Source organism: Electrona antarctica (genome assembly GCF_951216825.1).
Source record: "Electrona antarctica genome assembly, chromosome: 2".
Classification (NCBI taxonomy): domain Eukaryota; kingdom Metazoa; phylum Chordata; class Actinopteri; order Myctophiformes; family Myctophidae; genus Electrona; species Electrona antarctica.
Genome location: NC_136807.1, coordinates 45,683,502 through 45,698,995, shown reverse-complemented (window position 1 = coordinate 45,698,995; position 15,494 = coordinate 45,683,502). Strand labels below are relative to the sequence as shown.

The 15,494-nt window shown below is 42.0% G+C and overlaps 1 protein-coding gene across 1 annotated transcript in view; it reads right to left on the bottom strand.

Moving 5' to 3' along the window:
• Positions 1-788: 788 nt before the first annotated feature.
• b4galt3 (UDP-Gal:betaGlcNAc beta 1,4- galactosyltransferase, polypeptide 3) overlaps positions 789-15,494 on the bottom strand; it is a 64,216-nt gene continuing 49,510 nt past the window's right edge. Inside the window, exons 10-12 of the transcript XR_013791342.1 lie at positions 6,639-6,676; positions 3,587-3,666; positions 789-845 (exon numbers count right to left, since the gene is read on the bottom strand). The gene's annotated coding sequence lies outside the window, so the exon portion shown is untranslated. The remainder of the gene's footprint in view (positions 846-3,586; positions 3,667-6,638; positions 6,677-15,494) is intronic.

Below are 15,494 nucleotides of genomic sequence, written 5' to 3'. Positions count from 1 at the left end.
TTGCATCTGCCTGTGTGAATGCAGCATAACAACGTGTATGTTTCCCAATGCAATTCCAATGGTAAGCTGTGTTGTTTTCACCCCATGAAGGAACGCCCCAAAATACCCGTATGTGTTGAATGTCGAATGGACTACAATGGAAACAAGCCACTGGCTTTTCGTGTCATCCACTTGAAACGTTTTTTAAATCGTTGAACATGTATTCAGTGATTTGGGTGATTTGGAAAACCCCCCGGTCCGCCCCGGTAACAAGATGTGCACATGCACGCACTACAGTGGGGGGACACGCAACAGGCCAACAGCACACACCAAGGCTTGCCCCCGCTCGATCATGATTGGCGGAAGGCCTCTCTCTATCCTGATTGGATGAAGGCTTGGCCACCTAGCCGAAAAAAACGAAACCTACGTTTTTTTTTACCCCCATGGGTTAACTGGGGACAGGGAGGAACTCCTTATATGGTCAGCACACTCTATAGTAGGGAGGATTATCACAACAAAAAAATAAGTGATATTTGAATTAAGTGAAATCACTGAATATACCTTTAAAAAAAAATCTATCAGTACATTGAATATTCAATCAAAACAAACACATTTGACTGGACTCACGTGGCTTTCTCCTTGGTGCAGATGGAGCCCTTGGTGTCGACGGGCGAGTTGGGGCTGAACACCCTCTCGGTCAGGTCTATGAAGGTGTGGTTCCTGTAGCGGATGGCCAGGCGCTTGGCCTTGAACAGAATGCAGGTCTTGCCGTTGTAGGACACGCTCAGAGGGCCGTAGGGCCCCATCAGGGACTGGAGCAGCTTCCTCTTACTGTGGGGCACGCCGGCCTGGTGCCAGCCAAACGGCTGCATTGAGAGAGAGAGAGAGAGAGAGAGAGAGAGAGAGAGAGAGAGAGAGAGAGAGAGAGAGAGAGAGAGAGAGAGAGAGAGAGAGAGAGAGTAAAAGTACAACATTTGTATCTGAACTGTAACTGAGTAGAAGTAAAAGTATTGGAAATTGGAAATATTCAAGTAAAGTACAAATACCTTAACATTGTACAGTACATTAGTAAATGTAGTTACTTTACACCACTGGGATTGAGTAATACAAGTAATACAAAGGCTTATGATTCAGTTGGAAATCAGGGGCCTGCAGGGTTAATGTCTTTTTAATAGAGTAGTTCTCAAAGTGGGTGGTCTTCTTTGGGAGGTTTCCAGGGGTTCGCCGCTGAAATTAGTAAAAAAGTGTGTCAAAGTCAGTTTACTCACCCTATATATCCTTCCTACCCTATATATCCTCTATTTGAAAATAGCAGATATACAAGCTCAGAACGTGTTGCAATGTGATGCAAATAGCAGATTGTGGATCTGCTATTTTCAAAACGTCTAATTGAATATTTTTGAAACATTTTAAAGGACATAAATCTTGTATTTTGGTCCCTGAAGGCACAAAATGTTTTCAGATGGGAGGCTGCGGCCAAATATAATTAATATGGTCAGGGTCCCTGACATGAAAAGGTTATTTGAGAAGTTCACAAATTCTATTAAAGGGTTAGTTCAGACTTAAAGCTGTTAAATATAGTGGTTATATATAGTGGTTGCAAAAGTATAAATTGCTTGCGGTGGTGAGAGCGGTTTGGTGAATAGTCCCAGTCATTTGGTGGGGGCCAAAAATAAATGAATCCACAAAACTAGCGCCATTTGCATTGTTTACCTATTTCTTATAGGGCAACTTTCGTTCAACGTTGACCCCTATACTCGCTGTCACATGGAACTATATGGTGTTGTGCTGCTGCTGGGGTACTGATACTGGACACAAAGAATAAGAGATCCAATAGAAGACAATAGAAGACTAAAAGACAAGTCTGTATTTTTGGTTCTCTGATGTTGCGCTCTGAAAATAGTAGATCTACAAGCTCATAACGAGCTTGTAGATCTGATATTTTCACCATGCAACCAAGTGTAAAGTCAGGCATTACATCATTACATTTTTAGTAGGACTAATGTAGATTTAGGCCTAATCGACTATAATCTTATGATATTTTGTCGCCCAAAACAAAAACTACTCAGATGATTAAAATATGACTGAAACTAAATTGAATTTTATTCAAAGGAACTAAAACTAAATCTAAAACTAAATCTGCAGTCAAAATCAACACAGCAGCATAAAGAACAGCTGTGTGCCATTCTTTGAGTGTCCTCTAGAGGGCAGTCATAGATTTACTCTCTCATGGAAGAGAATACTCTGTGTTGTAGTGTCTTCTGAATAGTTTTAGTCATAGTTTGGTTTTAGTCAACTAAATATACAGTTGATTTTCTTTTTCTTTTTTGGCAGTTCGTAATGCCTGATTTTACACATGGATGCATGCTGAAAATAGCTGATCTACAAGCTCACAACGCGTCACGCTGCACCGCGTTGTGAGCTTGTAGATCAGCTATTTTCAGAGCGCAACACCCGAGCACAACCAACAAATATAAAATGACTTATCTTTTAGCTCTACTGGATCTCTTCTCTTCTGGACTGAGTGGTTCTGTACTGTACTCAGTAATGTACTGTATACTACTCCGTACTGTACTGTACTGTACTGTACTGTACTGTACTGCTCCGTATTGTACTGTACTGTACTGTACTCTAGTACTACTGTACATCACTATGACATCATCAGGGATGATAGTAAATCAGGGTTCATGCTGTCGCAATTAAGCCCATATATGGAGATCCCTGATGTCATCAATATTAATATGTCAGAACCTGTTCTGACATTCCAATTGTTGATCCTTCCCCATCCATCCTTCCTCTTCGATGTCTCCCTTTTGACTGACACCTGTCCATTTAAACTCTAGACGGGCCCGCCCCCAAAGTTATTTGTGCAACCGCACCCGGCAGCCGGCGAAAAATAGAGTTCTCAACAGGCCCGAAAATTAAGGCCCGGCCCTACCTGGGCCCTCATCAAACCCTGTACACTCAAGACACTGTCACCACTGCCACCCTTAGAGCTCCATATATGGAGCCGACCTGTTCTGACATTCCATATGTTGATCTGACCTCATCAAACCTTGTACACTCAAGACATGCTCCATATATGGCCAGTGCCTTTAGGGCGAGGTCGCTTCTCACCCCCAGGCGTCTTACTGGTACTGTACTCCTCCCTGGCCTGTGTGTGTGTGTGTGTGTGTGTGTGTGTGTGTGTGTGTGTGTGTGTGTGTGTGTGTGTGTGTGTGTGTGTGTGTGTGTGTGTGTGTGTGTGTGTGTGTGTGTGTGTGTGGCTGCTCAACAGTGCCATCCAGTGGTATTAGCGAGGTGTTTCAGCTGTCCGTGCTCGGACACAGGGAGAGACATACATACATAAGGACACACATAGCTGCATATAGGAGAGGCTAGCAGCACTCCAAAAAAAGGAGAAACGAAACGATTATACCAAACTAAACACATTGTAATCTAGGGGGGATCATTTTGGAGGTGCCGTTGGTTCCGGTCGTGTGTTCCGGCCACCTGATGACGTGAAGTTATTTCCGTCCAGAAGGCGTCCGAAACCCCAACATGGTATTGATCCCAGAGTTAGGAAAGGGGTAAGAGAGAGGAGGGGAAAAGAGAGCGATTGTCTTACCTGCATCATTCTCCTGAGTGGGTTTTCATCTTCAGGCATCAAGAGAACCTCTTCACTTTGTAAAGCCACCCCCTCTTGACCTGAACACACACACACACACACACACACACACACACACACACACACACACACACACACACACACACACACACACACACACACACACACACACACACACACACACACACACACACACACACACACACACACACACACACACACACACACACACACACACACACACACACAATGCACCGTGAGATAGCTTAATATAGCCTACGTATATCAGTGAACTCGTCGTAAACACACTGCAGTGATCTCTGGCGCTAATATATTCACGCAATCTAGCGCGTGCACGCACGCACACACGCGCACACACAAACACACACACACACACACACACACACACACACACACACACACACACACACACACGCACGCACGCACGCACGCACGCACACGCACAAGAGAAAACAGGCCACAAACACCTGCATAACACAACAGAGGAGCCTCTCCTCTATTCCTGTAGTTTACGTCACCGCCACAGTGACTCATCATCGTCAGCGCTTTAATTTCAGGTGTGAGAGATGGTGTCATTATTTATCATATCACAGAAACAAGGGATTTACTGTACATTAAAGGTAGGGTAAGTGATTTCCTTTGGTTAAAATAAGCGTTAAAAAGCTCTATATTGTGATAGTACTCATTGCTATAGAGTGTTTGTTCAGTAACAGGAGTCTTCATGTCTCTCCAGCTTTTTATTAAACATAAAAATGCATTTTCAGGTCGGGATACCAATTTTATCCAATCGGGATAGAGAACTCAGTCAGGATACAGATTAGAGTGGAATTATAAGTAATGCCACAAAGAAATGAGCAGATGAAATTGGAACTGGAACACTATAAAAAAATTAAGCTGATAAATGGCTACTTCCTCCTGGTTGGCTGACATTTTGTCACCTACCTGAAAATGTATTTTCTGTTTATTAGCTGAGAGAGTTCTGTTAAGAGCTGGAGAGTCAGGGAGACCCCTTGTTAATTGAACAAACACTCTACTTGAGAACCACTGCTGGTTCTCAACCAGTGGTCCGGGGACCACCGGTGGTCCTTGACAAGGTTCCAGGTGGTCCCCAGCTAAATGATGGAGAGTTGGTAACCAAATGCACCCTTATACAGTAGATCTTTAACTCTTGAGAGTGTAAAATGAAACCAAATGGACCCGTAAGGGTTCATTTGGTTTCATTTTACACTCTCAAGAGTTAAGTTATTGTTAAACATCTGCATTACTTAATTTACAAGAAGTCTACACAATTAGAGAATGTAGAATAATTGTTATTTGATCAACGTTCAATCATCAATACAGCATGTATGGACTAAATCTTATCCAACGATAACAACAGTTAGTTTTGAGTCTAATAGGCTAAATGCCATCAGATTGGTGGTCCGTGGCTCAAATGCAGAATAAATAATAGACCTTGATATGAAAAGGGTTGAAAACCACTGCTCTATAGCAATGATCACTATATCAGAATATGGTGATTTAACCTTTTAACAAAAACCTTTTGTTTTAACCAAAACATATCACCTTTTTTAATGTTTTAATTGAGAATGAATATGTTGTGACAAAACCCAGGTTGAGACGTGACTCTGAGATAATTGGATCTCAGAGACGACGTGTTGCTTTCGTTTTAGTCTTTTGAATAAAATCCTATTTGGATTTAGTCATATTTTAGTCATCTGAAATGTTTTAGTGTTCTAGTCTAGTTATAGTCGATATCACAAGATTTTAGACGACTATCTTGCAGTCGATGTTGACTAAAATGTGTTTTGGTAGGCCTTGATGCCGTCGTAGGTAATGCCTGATTTTACACTTGGTTGCACTCTGAAAATAGCAGATCTTGTAGATCTGCTATTTAAAGATCTTCTATAAATCATGGCTAATCATGTGCGGAGGAAGCGTGAACAATGGGAGGTGTTTGTCAAAGCAGTCACAGCGAGCGGGCCAGTGTTGCAGTGATCATGGCAGCTTGGATTGAATGAGGCCTCTCTGCCTGCGTCACAGACACTGGTGGAAAGTAACTATTACTAAGTACACTTACTTAAGTACAGTATTGAGGTGTTACACGGAGCATTGGTTCGACATGCGTCCGCACCTCGGACTAGCGCCTGCTCCCGTGCTTGCGGTTATGGTTAGGTTAGGGGTTAGGGGTATCGGATCAATGAATCGTCGGACCAAACACATGTAACCTTACTCAATACCTTACTCGAGTATGTCATATTTTCAGTACTTTTACTTCTACTCCACTACATATCAGAGGCAAATATTGTACTTTTACTGCACAAAAATAATTTGACAACATTAGTTACTAGTTACTTTTGTAGATTTGGATTATTAATATTACAAAACATTAACCACTTCAGCCCTATATACATCTCGACCATTTGAAAATAGCCGATCTACAAGCTCATAATGTGTTGTGTGATGTGACACATTGTGAGCTTGTAGATCTGCTTGAAATGGGACATGCTGCATGAAGAGTACTTTCTACTTTTGATACCAATACCTTTGTATTTAGAGTTTAGAGTTAGGCCCGACTCACACCTTTGCATCTAGCATACAACATTGATGCATGCTTGTTGTATGAGATGTATAGCTGATGCAAGCTCGCAATGCATTTCCAATGGGAGTCACATGGTTTGACACAACATTTGTGTTGTACGGCTTTCGGCTGTGTTTCGACTGCCCCCCTCCCCCTCATACAACACAAATGTTGTGTCAAACCATGTGACTCCCATTGGAAATGCATTGCGAGCTTGCATCAGCTATACATCTCATACAACAAGCATACATCAATCTGTTGTGCACGTGTGAGTCGCCCCTTATTAAGATCCCCATTAGCTGGTGCAAAGCAACAGCTAATCTTCCTGGGGTCCACACAGAACATAAAAACATTACATTCGACAGGAATTACATTAAAGATAAATATTGCAGTATTGATACTTAAAACAACTGGTGGTCACAGCACATGTGGAACATGCAGAGGAATACTTACTGGATGTGATTCTGGTCGCCCGTCGGGCGTTCTCTCTGCTGTGGAAACAATGACAAAGAACAACAACACTTCATTTAGTCCACTGTCAGTTTTCATTTTGACAGCAAATGATGATTAATATAGTCTTTTGAATAACACACAGCTTAGTTTTAGTCCTGTTTTAGTCATCTGAAATTGTCTTAGTCTGGTCTTAGTCGACTAAATATCAAAATATTAGTAGTCTTAGTCTTTTAGTCTTGGCCAACAAAAGGGGATCCTTGCAAATAAATTATTTGAGAACCACTAGTACTAGTTGGACTCCTAACGTGCCACATTGTCGTAAGAAACCAGTGTCATACATAATGGATACAACCTGGAGACTTGACATTCAGCAATTGGGTCTTATGATCAAAATTATAATGGTGTGTAAAATAGACCACAGACCACAGACAAGACCAAGTCTTTCCACCCGACATGCAACAAACTGTGACAAGCTTAGGCACACTGAGGACTTGGATTCACAGTCTGCGGAGAAACACTGAACTCTGTGAACAAGTCCTTAACAAACTGCTGCGTACTGTAAATGGAATGGCTGGTTCATATTCTCTGAGGTTCATTCAGTCTACAGTAGTATATGTACAGTTAGAAGTGCAGCAGTACAGTCACCCATAATAAAAGCACAGGCATTCTTCTTTTGCAACATGTTTCGACGGAGACAGAGAGTACGAGTTGGCTCTCACGGGCACGGCATGGTCAGGGACCTCCCTGCTAAATTCTCTGTTGTATGACGGTGTTGCGTTTTTAATCTCATCTACCCTGTGAAATACCATTATAACCCCTAGATCTAAATCTACAAATTATATGCAGTAAAGTTTCAGTATCAGAAATTATTCTTTTCCCTTAAATACTTTTAACTTTTCCCTTGAATTACTTTTAATCTCATTAAAATAATGAATTACAGAATGCCTTATGTAAAGCACTTTGAATTGCCTTTGTGTATGAAATGTGGCACAAACTACATAGTTTTTTCCGTGCCGCAGTGTTGTTTTCATTGACTAAAACTATGACGGAAAATGCTCGTCGACTACCTTTTTTCACTAACGAAAACTAAATAAAAATAAAATTAAAACGAAGCTACGATGACTAAAACTAAGACTAAATATACTGACAATTTTGTCAACAAATAAAAACTAGACAAACATTGTAGGAGGTACTAGTGGAGAAGAGATCCAGTAGAACTAAAAGTTATTTCATGCTTCTACAAGCAGCTTCTATGAGCTTCTACATAACAAGCTCACAGTGTGTCACATTGTGAGCTTGTAGATCTGCTATTTTAAGAGTGCAACCAAGTGTAAAATCTGGCATTACAACGCCATCAAGGCCCGTCAAAATAAATTTTAAATCGACAAACAACAGTAGATTTAGTCGACTAAAATCTTATACTTAATCGACTAAAAGTAGACCAACACTAAAATATTTAAGATGACTAAAATCTGACTAAAACTAAATGGATTATTATTATTAATTTTATAATAAAAAAAACCCTTTAAAAATCTTCAAAAATTTGCTGTCAAAATCAACACTAATACTAGGCAATACGCGGCATGGCAAGGCAAGGCCGCCATAGCACCAGGAAGGCGGTCTATACTGTATACTAGCCATTCTCTTCCATCATGTGTCATGTCTTCCAGTCCACCCTGTTCTCATCCCATCTAAAAGCCTTGGACAAGTAGCCTTGGACTCCTGGTGGGCTAATCCTAGCCCCATCCATTTAACTGTCTAATCACAGCCTGCGTAAATCTCTGCCAATGGGCTTAGCGAGCGGAGCCGCTACCGGCCCGTCTTCCTCCTCGTTGTTGTGATGCTTCAGCGTTTTGCTCTACGCAGCGGGGGGGGAGGGGGTTGTCCTTGGAGATCTGCGTTGGTTTGACCACCACATGCAGCCTGTTATAATAAGCTTAGAGAGAGTAGGCCAGCGCCAAACAAAACTATAAGACCTGTGGGACCAGGCGGTGGGTGGGTGGGTGTGGGAACAAGAAGGTAACACATGGCGTGGGTCCCTGTGGGACCGGGCGGTGGGTGGGTGGGTGTGGGAACAAGAAGATAACATGGCATTGGTCCATCTCTTGTTGTGCGATGCCAGGTGCGATGCCAGGTGTGATGCCAGGTGCGATGCCAGGTGTTTAGGTCTGTTGCTGATAGTGATTTTTACCTAGGCTATAATTATTTGGTCAAAAAGTAAAAAAAAATTCTAATCAATTAAAAAAAAATTAAAAAAAAACACGAACATACTATATTATGCGTGTGCTGTGCATAATGTACAACGCTCCCCTGATGTTAACCTTCAGTATTGAGTTAAAATGTTCATAGAAAAAACTATTGTGGTGCTCATTATGTTGACAAGAAAGAGACAGTGGTGTCTACTTAATATTATTGACAAGAAAGAGACAATGGTGTCTTTTGTTGAGATTGTGAATTCTTAACTCCCCTGATTCCCCATGCATTTTTAAACCTATCCAGTGACTTTTTGCCCCCCTGGGTGTGATGCTGGTACAGCATGTCGGAGGGACTTAACCCACAATCCGACCCTTGAGGCTATATTGACCACTGGGGTCTTATTTTTATAGTCTTTGGAATGACCCGGGTGAGCTCCACCCGGGTCATTCTCAGTCTAATCTCAGGATGGACATACTCCAGAGAGGTCGGTTTGACACAGGACACAACATGGGAGCACCACAATAGTTTTGTTGTATGCACATTAACTCAATACTGAAGGTCAACATAAGGAAAGTGTTGTTTTCATCAGGCATGACGATAACGTAAATTTCTACGTCAATGGCCCTTTCTTCAGGACTAATACCTGACGTTGACGGACTAAACAAAAACAAAAACAAAACTGACGCTGACGAGCTAAAACAGCTCTCTTTGATGACTAAAATATGACGAGACGTCAGAGACGAAGACTTCTTATAATTGTTAGGGGGGCAGTGGGGAAATGTTTTTTTCCGTTGGGTACTTTCATTTACAGTTTGCTAATAAACACAGTGGTACGATTTCAGCACCGTAGATGATCAACAGTAAAGTAATAAGTCTACCTGGCAGGTTAAAATAAAAGCCACCAGATTAGCATTTGAATGCCTGAACTGCGAATGTAAAAGGGGACAGGCAACACCCACCCCCTGGACAGTTAGGACAAAAGGGGACAGGCAACGCCCACCCCGCCGGACAGTCAGGACACCAAAGTTTGACCAAATGGGGGAGGTTAGCTCAGGAGGGCTAATTTGTGCTTACAAATTCTTCAAGACCAGCAGCCCCCACATACAGCCCCTCACTGTGAGACGTGACGTCATGTGTGTGTGTGTGTGTGTGTGTGTGTGTGTGTGTGTGTGTGTGTGTGTGTGTGTGTGTGTGTGTGTGTGTGTTTTCGTTGACGAGACGAGGGACGAGGCTAGACGAAAATGTTAGTGAGTAGACTAACAAAGTTTCAAAATGCATGAAAATGATACGCCTATTGTGCGTGCAAAAAAATATCAGAAATGCTGCTGCTACTACTGCTGCATCCTGTCCTTGTTGGACACGCCCATCACCTTGCATGCATGCACGCACGCGCACACACACACACACACACACACACACACACACACACACACACACACACACACACACACACACACACACACACACACACACACACACACACACACACACACACACACACACACACACACACACACACACACACACACACACACACACACACACACACACACACCATCCCACACACAGTTGACCATGATGGCGGCGCTCGCAGCATCAATGGGGCTTGGTGATCGGAGAAAACGACAGGATTTGTGGGTATAGATATAATATACTATAGGCGTGCCAGCAGTGGTGTGGGAGCAGTTATGTACCAGTCTGGTTCTGTACAGCAGTGGTGTGGGAGCAGTTATGTACCAGTCTGGTTCTGTACAGCAGTGGTGTGGGAGCAGTTAGGTACCAGTCTGGTTCTGTACAGCAGTGGTGTGGGAGCAGTTAGGTACCAGTCTGGTTCTGTACAGCAGTGGTGTGGGAGCAGTTAGGTACCAGTCTGGTTCTGTACAGCAGTGGTGTGGGAGCAGTTAGGTACCAGTCTGGTTCTGTACAGCAGTGGTTCTCAACCAGTGTCCCGGGGACCACCTGTGTGGTCCTTGAGGGGGTTCCAGATCAGTTAAAATTAAATGATGGAGGAGAGTGTGTAACCAAATGGACCCTTAGATCTTTAACTCTTGAGAGCTTAAAATGAAACCAAATGGAGCCTTTTGGGTCCATTTGGATTCATTTCACGCTCTCAAAAGTAAAATTATTGTTAAACATCTGCATTACTTAATTTACAATAAGTCTACACAATTTGTAGAAGAATTGTTATTTTGATCAATGTTTGCCTGTTATCTCTCCTATGGTATACCACATCAATACAGCATGGAATTGTGTGGACATCTTATCCAAGACAACAACATATTCTAAGACAGAAGAAAACGGTTGGAAACCACTGCTGTACATTTTGCACCCATGGGCAACGTTGTATCGCTCAGTGCCAGGCAAGCCAACTTGGCAGATGGATTGGGATTATAGTGGAACGCTGCCAGGTGATCGAGGGCAGTGGCACGGGGATGAAGAGCTTAAAGTCATGATGTCATGATGCCATACGGATCTCACGGCGCTCCTGAATATTGAACATTGATGACGTCAATCCTAAATATTAAGATCCTAAATATTAGGATTGACAAAATTGCCAGTAGTATAGGGCTGCAACTATCAATTAAACCAAGGCACTCTTCTGGTGGAAAAAAGTTAAAAAGCCTATATTGAAGTGGCTAGTTCCTAATAGAAGTTACAACATGGGATAACCAGTTAACTTCTATTAGCAACTTCAATAAAGGCTTTTTAAACTCTTTTCCCCAGAAGAGTGCCTTGGTTTCTTTGTCCTTATAGTTGCTCGTATTCTATCGATTACTTCTCTTGATGAATCAAATAACAATTATTCTAAAGTATTTTGAAATTTTGATTTATATATTAACACATTGATTAACCACGTAAGCATTATTTTAACGGATACTCTGACATTGACATGCAACAATTACAATGGCTATTGCATAAATGGGTGGGGCATGCATATCGTTGTTGTCGGGCAGAATGTCCAAATTCAAAATGTTCGAGATTTATTTGTAAATTAAGGCCCTACCCGTCATACTACAGCGTCACACAAAAGCATCAAAAGTATCAGATCTATAGGCTACAAGCTTGAAACGTGACCCTTTTCGAGCTTGTAGATCTGCTACTTTTGAAATGTTTATGGACATAGGAGGTTTCCACCTGACAAAGACGATATCCAACTTGTATGGTTCCATCCTGAGTAGGGGCACTTGGCCTAGTTTTTTATTTTTTTTAATTAAAATAAAATGAGTGATTTTTTCTTAAAAATAATCAACTAAATTGATAAGTTCAATTAACAGTTGCCGTTCTATACGTTCTTGTTTAATATGACCTCAGTGCATTGTATAGTATTTCTAATCCATTTTCTTCTGTGTGCAATTGACCAATTAATCAAATGCAGTGCTTCAAGGTTAAAGCTTCATCGTGTGATTACTGTGATACACGATGGGCCGTGGCCCGCACTGATAAACCAGGGCAATTATGATTACAAGCCATTTGTGTTCCAAAACAAGCCTGCCCTGACCCTCCCCCCCGCTGCATGTGGTATCTGTCTCTCCCTGTGTCCCCATCATCCCTGTCTGTCAATCTCAAACCATCAGTGGTGGAAACGGTACTCGTGGTTTTTAGTTAAGTAAAAGTATCAATACTGCAATATAGAAATACTCTGTTACATGTAAACGTCCGGAATTCAAAATGTACCCGAGTAAAAGTATGAGCATCAAAATGTACTTAAAGTACCAAAAGTAAAAGTACTCATTATACAGAATGCCCCATATTTCAATGAATGTCATTTGAAAATAGCAGATCTACAAGCTCAGAATGTGTCGCATCATAGATCGGCTATTTTCAAATGGCCGAAATTAAGTGGTTAATGTTTTGTAATAATAATCTAAATCTAGCTAGACTTTTGGAAGTTTTTGAAACTTTTAGCCTGTAATGACATGTCCAATATAGGCGTAGAACGCCGTAGATTATTAGCTCTTATTACCTATTTGTTAAAATATGTGTTAAATACAGTAGCTCTATATTCTGATCGTAAGCATCGCTAATTATTGAGTGTTTGTTTAGTCTCCCTGTCTCTGCAGCTCTGTAGTAAGCAGAAAATACATTTTCAGGTCGGATTACCAAGTTTGTTCAATCAAGAGCGACAAATAAGTGAAACTGGTAGTGATGACAAAGAAATGAGCATTTCATTTGAACTGGAACACTATAAATTTGAAGTTGAGGATGCACAATATATCAAAAATTGTTCATCATCGTTGGAATGCCCGCTGGCCTAGTGGTCCAGTTGCATGCCACATAATAGGCTCTGGCCTGACAGCGCATCGCGTGTTCAAGTCCCGTTCATGACAACCTTTGCTGCGTGTCTCTCCCCTTCTCTCTCCCCCTCTTTCCTGTCCGTCTTCACTGTAACTATCAATAAAGGCACAAAAGCCTAAAACAAATCTTAAAAATTGTTCATAATCGCAATATCAACATGCAGTCATGCACAATATACATATTGCAAAAGCAATACACAGTAGTGTTATAGGTAAAGGATGTTTCTATTGGGATTAGCAAGACATGTTTTAAGGGTGAGCAGTGAGAAACTGTATTGCTAAAGGCCTATTCATACCCCGGTTTTAGGTGATATAAGGTGACCACCGAAACGGTGGTTAGTAAAAACAGAGAGCAGTGCTGGGGTGAGTGGTAAGGGGCATATCACCACGGCGTGACGCGTTGTAGTTTTCGGAGGTCAACTACCTTATCACCTAAAACTGGAATATGAATAGGCCTTGGTGTGTTTATCCATTGTCAATAGCAGCTGTGGCCGCAATGTTTTGCCTCTCTTACTTCTACAAAATAACAATGCACAAAAACCAATTTCAGCCACTTCTTTACTTTGAATAAAACCATGTTGTTGAAATAGAAATACCGAGTAACCCATTCCTTTCTTCTTCTGTGTGTGTGTGTGTGTGTGCGTGCGTGCGTGCGTGCGTGCGTGCGTGCGTGCGTTTCTATGTTAGCAGCGAACCAAAGGCAGAAAGACTTCAATATACTTCAATATCAGATTTTCTTATCATATCTTCATAACAATATTCTTCATTCAACAATGTTATCACATATTATTTTACTAATATTGTGCAGCCAGCCAATTAAAGCGTGGGAGAGACAGGGAGACCGGGAGAGACAGGGAGACACTCCATAGCAATGATTACTATCACAATATAGAGCTTTGACTCTTTCACACACAAAAAATGGATCACTTGTGCTACCTTTAAAGTCAAAAGGAAATGACTCCATAGATTCCGTAAAGGACAGCCAAGCTCCATGTTGCTCTAATCCATCATAGCAACAGTGGAGTTCATTAATTTCCCATCAAGGATCCAGTCATTCAATGTCAATACTGGCTCAGGCTTTGACTTTGACTTGACAGTGGTTCAGAACCTCAGAACACCTAGAGACAAGCAGGCCCTGGGGGAAAGGCCTAGTTTATATTCCATCGGCCGGGTTCAATTCTGTAAAGAAAAATAGAGGGGGTGCCATTTTCTTCACCACTTAAAGATGGGGTGCTGTGATTTTTGTACTTTATCTGTTTTGTATGCGTCTATGGATTTAACATTACTCTAATATAGCCTGAGGTGTGGTTATAATATTAAAATATGTCTTCCCTGCGTATTTTTGGTTTCATCGCAACCCGATTATCATACAACGGCTGTGGGCAAGGCTTAAATTCAGGTGGGTGGTGCTAAGGTCATAACCAGGCATAGGCTACTTAATGAACTGGTGGGTGTGGCCACATAAAAATCACTTTCTGTACACTTTTTAGTATAATCAGTTATTGCGACAGCAGGTCGCATTTACTATGAAATCGTACATTTTTGTCCGTCAGTCAGTCCCTCAAAATCCCCATACATGGGAAAGCCCCCATATATGGTGCCCAGGTCTCGTGACATCACATGACATCAACAGGGATGGAGACCCTGATGTCATAGTTAATGCGACCTGCTGTCACAGTTAAGCCCATATGGAGAGCCCTGATGTCATCAATATTGGCCAGCAACTCTACATCTGAGCTCAAACCTCTTAGATCTCCACATGGATATGTCATAATCTGTTCTGACAAAGGCACGTGCAGAGGGGGGGGGGGGGGGGGTAGGGGGGCTTGAGCACCTGCCCTTTTGCAGAAAGTGCCCTTTCTCAAAAAAAAGTTGTATTTTTTTTATTTAGGCTATTTGAGGGAAAGGGCAAAAAAAAATTCCTTTTTTTGCCACATAAGGACATGTGTGGGGGATGTGGTGTGGGCTTATTTGGGGGGAAAATAAGGGCTTGTGGGGGGCAAATAAAGGCTTGTGTGGGGGGGCAATAAGGGCTTATGTGGGGGCCAAAAAGGGCTTGTGTGGGGGGCCAATATGGGCTTGTGTGGGGGGCCAATAAGGGCGTGTGTGGGGGCCAAGAAGGGCTTGTGTGGGGGGGCAAAGAAGGGCTTATGTGGGGGGGAAAATAAGGGCTTATGTGGGGGGCCAATAAGGGCTTGTGTGGGGGGGGGCAATAAGGGCTTGTGTGGGGGGCCAATAAGTGCCATTGACCCTTCAAGATGAACATTTGACAAGTAATGATAAATTCCACTATCATAATGAATTATCTTTTAATCTGCCATCAGTCAGTTTTAGTTTCAGACTAATGAGAACATATTGCTTATTT